The 7,475-nt window shown below is 47.2% G+C and overlaps 1 protein-coding gene across 2 annotated transcripts in view; it reads right to left on the bottom strand.

Moving 5' to 3' along the window:
• The window catches only part of HSD17B12 (hydroxysteroid 17-beta dehydrogenase 12), a 263,951-nt gene extending 260,578 nt beyond the window's left edge, over positions 1–3,373 (bottom strand). Inside the window, exon 1 of one of the 2 annotated variants that reach the window (XM_070229332.1) lies at positions 3,162–3,373. The gene's annotated coding sequence lies outside the window, so the exon portion shown is untranslated. The remainder of the gene's footprint in view (positions 1–3,161) is intronic. The other variant, XM_070229333.1, reaches the window with a different exon arrangement.
• Positions 3,374–7,475: the final 4,102 nt, after the last annotated feature.

Below are 7,475 nucleotides of genomic sequence, written 5' to 3'. Positions count from 1 at the left end.
AGATGCCATTAGAAACATTCATGATTCGTGGGAAGAGGTCAAAATATTAATATTAACGGGAGTTTGGAGGAAGTTGATTCCAGCCCTCATGGATGACTTTGAGGGGTTCAAGACTTCAGTGGAGGAAGTAACTGCAGATGTGGCGGAAACAGCAAAGGAACAAGAATTAGAAGAGCAGCCTGAAGATGTAACTGAATTGCTGCAGCCTCATGACAACTTTTAATGGATGAGCAAAGAGAGTGGTTTCTTGAGATGGAACCTACTCCTGGTGAAGATGCTGTGAAGATTACTGAAGTGACAACAAAGGATTTAGAATATGACATACACTTAGTTGATAAAACAGAAACAGGGTTTGAGAAGATTGACTCCAATTTTCGAGGAAGTTCTCCTACTATGGGTAAAATGCTATCAAACAGCATCACATGCTAGAGAAATCGCTCATGAGAGGAAGAGTCCATCAGTGCAGCAAACTTCATTGTTGTCTTATTTTAAGAAATTGCCATGGCTACTCCAACCTTCAGCAACCACCACCCTGATCAGTCAGCAGCCAACTACATCCAGGCAAGACCCTCCACCAGCAAAAAGACGACAGCTCACCGAAGGCTCAGATGACGGTTAGCATATTTTAGCAATAAAATATTTTTAAAGTATATAGTAAAGTATTTTTACGATATAATGCTATCGCACACTTAATAGACTACAGTATAGTGTAAACATAACTTTTATATGCACTGGGAAACCAAAGAATTTGTGTGACTCGCTTTATTGTGATGTTTGCTTCACTCTGGTGGTCTAGAAGCGAACCTGCAATATCTCCAAGGTATGCCTGTATTTCCAGGATCTTTCTTGTAACCACTCTCCTCTCCCTTTACATCAAAAGGAGACAAACACTTGTTGAATTAGGTAAAGAGCAGAAACAATTTCCTTCTGAGAAGAGGCACATAAGTGACCCTACTGCATCCTAGGCTGTGAAAGACTATCCCCCCTTTCACCACTGGACCAAAAATGAGGGGGCAGCTCTGAACTAGGCACGTAAGTGATGTGGACAGCGGCTGTCAGGCATGCTGGCTTGGTTTTACTCCATAGCAGCAGATCCACTAGATACCCACTGCTTTCTTCAGCCCCACAACGCTTCATCCTAATAGCAGGCTTCTTCCTAGTCTGTGCCCCATCTCACCTCCAATCCCATTTCTAGGTCTAGAATAACCCTTGTTTTTGGGTTATTCTAGCTCTGGGGCTGTGACAAGGGCATACTGATTCGAACTTTCAAGCACCCTCCCCAAATCTCCCACCCCCTGCTGAAGGAGATTCACTTCTCACGTTAATTTGCTAACCCGACAGCGCCCCCAAGAGGAAAAAGCCACTCACTCCTTCAGAATCACATTCCCATCCCCGCGGTCTTCGCTTCCACCAGCCTAGTCCAAAGGACCACTGCCTTTTTCCCTTCCCCATGTTTCCAAGCGCATTTAAGCAGATATTCAAATAGTGCCCCCACATCTATATTTAATGACCATGGGAGGGGGTATTCCCTCCTCCAAAGACACTTGTGTTCCACCTCCCAGAAGCGGCTGCTCTTCAGGGTGGAGGTGATTCAGCTTTCCTAGAAGATCATTTGCAGGGGAAAAACACAGTACTAGAGCTGAGAGTGCAGCCTGCTTGCCTAGATTGAAAAAAAAAAAAAAACCCTGCTCTCAGACACATGGAATTCCCATTGACGAGGTCTGGCCAACACCAGGCGCTGAATTTTTCTCATTAAACATAAAGCTCAGGATGAAAGATGCGGGGGCGGGACAAGGGGCTAACATACCTTTTCAGCCTTTTCAACCCTCTGGAGGATTTGAACTCTGGCCCCCAAGGTCAAATGACTGATGTTCAAAAGTCCCCTCTCTCCATCCCGCCGCCTCTCTTCCCCAAGCTCCTTCCCAACAAAGAATGACTCTCTTTGCTACACACAATAAAGCCCTGGTGGATTTACCCAGATTAGAGAACCCCTTGAAGTCTCTGTCAAAACTAATCTTCTCAGGAGAAACACTTGTTGATAACCACCTTGCTTTGTGCGGCAGCAGAGAAACCAGGGCCCGGCTGGAAAAACTGGCCTCTGACCTCCCCTTCGCCACATGACACCAGGCACCATACAACCCTTGACCTCAGAGAACACCGCCCCGTCCCCCCACCCCGACCCCCCCATACCCTGCAAGTCCCCGCCCCCAGTTAGCTTCTCCACCTCAAGCTGGGCCCATCTTCGCACCAGCCTCTCAAAGCAAGGCCGCCAACCCTGCAGCTCCCCAGACTGCGAGTCCCTGGCCGGGCGCCAGCCTTTCCCTCCTTCGCCGCCGCCCCCGCGATTTAACCCTCCTCCGCCCTGCGGAGTTCAGCCTCTCTTGTCTTTATGCTGCAAAGTTTGCCAGGCTCCTTTTCAGGCGGTTTTCTCTACACAACCGGCCCTAAGAAATCATGCATAAAGATTTCCCTCTACAGGTGGTTGTGAGCTGTAGCAGTTTCTGCTCTTGCAATGAAAACGTGTTTTTTTCTTTTTTTTAATTTCATTTTACTCACTAATAGGGGTTTAGAAAAATTATTTTGCTTGCACCCTCTAAAGACTTAGCATTTTCTCCAAATAGTGGGAAGAGAGAAGATTAAATGCTCTAGGCAAGAAATGTTATCAGTACCATCACCACCACCATACCCTGGCTCTCTTATCTCCTCTCATTCCCCTACTTTGCTCCGACTTCATGAAGCCTTTCTGGAACTGCATTTTCACGTGCAAAATCATGACCAGAATGAAGACACTTAGTGAATGAGAATCAATCCAAAATATGACAAAGTGGAAGAAGCACTTGCCCACTGCAGAATTCCCCTCCCCCCTCCCACCCCCCTACCACAAGACATTAGGATGGGGAGAGACAAGACAGCATCCTCTCCCCAGTTTGCCACCAAAGGATTGTCTCCCAACTGACATGCCTCCTGCAAAAACCACACACACACACACAACCCCAGGAAAGCCTGCTCAAGAAGTCTAGGCAATTTGTACAAAGGTAATTGTTCAATGAAAAAGACAGTAATCATGGCCAGTCATATAGATCTACTCCTCCAAACATTCACCAACTGACATCATAAACTTTGCAAAAGCCAAACACAAGACAGTGCATGGTAGCACCTACCTTGGCGAGCTCCTTCACTTTTTGTGCAAATGTTTTCCCCTCGGCACGCTTTACACAGATTTCTAGGGAAATTTGGAAGGACTGGTGAGGGGGTGGGAGAGGTGAGGGAAGGAGGGTAATATAAATAAGGAAGCATTTTAAATGCACCACGCAAAAAGCTCGGGATTTCACGTTATGTGTCTGCACTCTTCCCGGAGCAAAGCAAAACAGTTCGCGATCAGTGCCAGACTTGGAGGGAGAGGGAAGAGAGAGGGAGGGGGGCAGAGGGAGGGGGAGAGAAGAGAGGGAGGGGGAGAGAAAGACAGAGGGGGGAGGAGGCTGAAGGAGAGAGGGAGAAGAGAGAGAAAGAGAGGAAATGAGAGAGGGATAGCGGGAGAAGAGAGGGGAGGTGAGCGGAGAGGGAGAGAGAGAAAGAGAAGAAAGGAGGAGAGAGAGGAGGCAGCCCCCCTCCCACGCTCCCACCCCCACACATTCAGGCACCTCCTGAGTAACTGATCAGAGCAAAGAACTCATCACCCACGTTCGAAAACCCCGTTTGGGGACTCAGTCCCGATGCACACACTCCCGGGGTCTATTTATAGACAGACCCTAATGATATGCATTGCATTCTGAACGTAAGTGTGCGTGGATTACATACGGTTGCTTTGACAGGTATGTTTCTTTCTTTCTTTCTTTCTTTTTTTTTTGCACTGCAGTGCGTCTGATTATATCTGTTTGGATTTTCTTCTTTCTTTTTTTGCATCAGGAAAACATGCATCAATTTTGAAGGTGTTCCAGAAAAATGGTGGGGGTCTCAATGCTTACAAAAACCTGGCTTTTTTCCCCTGCAAAGCTGGGATATTTGCAGAGTTGGGGCTGTTTGAAAAGGCTCCAGCTCTGGCTTGGTGTAGCACGCCCAGTTCCAGCAGTGTGTGCTATTGACCTGCATTGACGTCAGTGCGTCATTAGGTCTCCCTTAGAAACACTGACTTTCAAAAATAGTATCAAATTAATTCAGTTGGAGCCTGGTGAAGAAAGGCTACTAGCTGGAATCAGCCATAAAACTCCAGAATTTTCAGCCCTAGATGTCTTCTTCTTTTTCTAGGAGCCAAATAAAATCAGATTGTATGGAAAATGTCATTGATGGGATTTTTTTTTCCTTAAGAAAAGGGACCAAATTAGATTGCAAAACCCAGAACTGCTGCTTTTTTCTTTCTTTCTCCTCTTTTTTTCTGATCTAAAAATAACCTTGCTGGAGCTGACTGCGGTATCTTTTGTGTTGCGGCTCTGTTTTTAGCAGTGTGGTCCCAGCGAAGGGTGGAACACAAGTACAGATATTGATCTATTGATATTTGCAAAGCCAAGAATTAATTTTAATAAAACAGGTGTGCCTTATTGTGGTGGAGGGTAATAAAAAAGATGGGGCACCATGGGAGAGATTTATGCCATTCACGCTTTTCCGTTTCATTTTTTCCAATTCATCTTTTTAAGGTATAATTCCCACCCCATGTGTCTCACGTGGCCTCTGACCAGCACATGCAACCCCCATTCATACAAACACAGCGCACGAGCACATTCACACTTAGCAGAGACAGTACATTCATAAGCAAAGGCTCTGGGATGCTCCTTCCTCTCATGGCTGCTTGGCAGAAAAGGCATAGCAGCCCACCAAAATAGGATTACGTTTAATCTGGGGGATTTAAATCTGCAATCTGATAATTAGATTGTATTATTAAAATCTGCATTTATTAAAAATCTGCTTTTTGATGGGGAGGGACCGCTCCCTTCACATAGCTAACGATACAGTTTGAATGGGTCTGTGTTACCACCATACATTTTGATGTATACGTATGAATGATATATGTGAATACAGAGAGAGCCTCCCTGCTGGAAGCCAGGCGGGTGACAGACACCACTCTCAAAGTTTTTTGGCAGGGGGCGGTATTAGATTTTTCTATTTCCAGAAGGGGCAGTGTTCAAGAGTTTTGTACAACCTTCATTTCCCACATTTCTTGCTTCCCACCCCTCTCTCCCTGACCCACTCTCCTCAAATGCGCAGTTCTTGTGCCTCTCGTGATAAAAGGATTCGGTTTCTCTGACCCATTCAGTCTCTGGCCTCTGCTGAGACTGTTAATGAGGGGACTAATTAAGGCTGTTGTGTACAGGGCCCCTCTCAGGAGTCCACTTGGATGACAAAGGAGGTGGGGGGCCTTGGGTGGACGAGCAGGAGAGCCTTAATTTAAGCGGGCCTTAATTTTTTTTCTTTTTGATACACCCATGAGGTCAGGTTTCCAGTTCATTTCTGCTTATCACTATTTCCTACAAGAACGAGGCCCTTCTTTTCCAGCCCTGAAATCTAGTTGAGAGAGAGGAGCGGGTGAGATCCTGCCAACCTCAACACTTTCAGACAAGGGCAGAATATGCATATTTCTACCAGGCCAGGCCAGCCCGGCAGGGGAGTGCAGGGCGGAGAAAATCGTATCCCAGCTACGACTCATCTGCCCCTTGCTCAGCCCCCCAGGAGGAGCACTGAGGGTGAAGCAAGAGGCTGTGGGGCTGGAGTTTATCTAAGGACAATTTCTGGTGTTTGTAGGAAACTTCAGCTGGTGACAGACTGACCACGTGGTTTCCCTTGTCTTTCCCCCACTTTCTTCTCTGAGGGTTCAGGGAGGACGAGGTAATTGCCAATGGTTCGTGCTGCCACAGCAGCAGCAGGAAAAAAGAGGTGCTATGAGACAGCTGAGCATTCCCCTCTTCCCCTAAACCAGCTCTTACAGACTTTGGTACAGACACGGATCAGCGGATGCTTCCAGCCAGCCAGGCACCTGCAAACCACTACCCCAGCTTGCAAGGGCTCCCATACACCCTTCACCACAAATGCATTCATTCACAGAAACTTGCAGTCATTCATGCACCTGCACACAACCACATTCATTCATATTTTAGCCGCAACTGCAGCCACGCATTCGCCTGCAAAGGCTGCGCACAACTGGAATATACCTTTAGAAGGCTGCATTCTAACCACCCCCCACCCCCACCCCATTTGCCCTGCTTCCTTCCCCCAGGGGCTTTCAGCTCTAAAGTGTGCAAAATCCTGGGAGGAATAAATTTCTGCCATGCAGACGGTCGAATCCTCAGCCTGTACAGAGACCCACTGACCTCGTCCGTGATTAGATCATGGACGAGATGCCCAAGTGCTGGCTGAGCTGCAAATGCCAAGGTGGATGAGGGGGGCCAGCTCCTTTCCTGGCCTCGTTTTCCTCACTTGGCAGCCCTGTGAATAAAGAGGGCCAAGGGAGGGGCTTGCGGTGTGGCCCAAGACTGCACAATGCCCGACTTGGCCCGTTCTGATCTTGTCCCTTGGAGAGAGGTGAGAATTGTGGAGAGCTGTCAAGGACTACGGGAGCCAAGACTTGGCATTCCAAGGCCTCGGTAATTCTTGTTGGTCTGCACACCAAGGATGGGGAGCTCAGGGTTCTCCATCTGCCCCCTCCAGATCCACTCGGTACGCTCTTCACTCTGTTCACTACCCCAAAAGGTTGACCTCTGTGGACTGCATTAACAGACTCTCTTTATCTCTGATTGAGCCAATGGGGACCCTGGCGGGTAAACTGAGGTCAGGAGGAGAGCATCACCTCCCTCCCTGCCAAGCTATGAGTTGTCTGTGGCTGTGTCCTTTTACCAAAAGGCACGGGTGCTGTCAGGTGGCCCTCTGGAACAGCTACAGTTACAGCCCTAAGTTCTGACTGTGTATCAGTGCATCTAGACCAGCAATTCTCAAACCCTTGAGGTGTGTGGAATTCTTCTGCAGGGCAAAAGTCCCTGAATCTACATTCTTCATCGGCTCCTACAGGCTACCTAAAAATAATCTCCCATCAGAACGCAGCGTAAGTAGTGTTTGTCTTATAGGCTCAAAACGAGGTGAGATTTTTCAGTTAAGTACATAAAATTAAATAGACGCTGCTGGAGATATTGTAGAGTAGTGGTTAAGGAGAGCTCTCAAAGTGGATCATCAGCTTGGCTGTTTCCCAGCTTTGTGATTATGGGCAAGTTAATTTCTCTAAGCCTCGGTTTTCTCTTCTGCAAAATGGGAATAATCATGAGAACAGCACCCTGCTCTTAGAACTCGTATAAGGACTGTATGAGATAATGTATGTGAAAGCGTGTGACAGAGTGCCTGGCACACAGTTAACCCACAATAAATGTTATCGATTTATTAAGAGTATAAACACGCATTCTACAGATGATTATCTAGGGGGCATCTAGAACTTTCAAAGTTTTTGAACCATGGCCAACAGTAAGATATTCATTTTATATCATGACCCGAAGATACAC

Source organism: Equus caballus, chromosome 12 (genome assembly GCF_041296265.1).
Source record: "Equus caballus isolate H_3958 breed thoroughbred chromosome 12, TB-T2T, whole genome shotgun sequence".
In the NCBI taxonomy this organism is placed as follows: Eukaryota; Metazoa; Chordata; class Mammalia; order Perissodactyla; family Equidae; genus Equus; species Equus caballus.
Note: the sequence above shows the minus strand (reverse complement) of the source record. Positions and strands in the feature narration are given on the sequence as shown.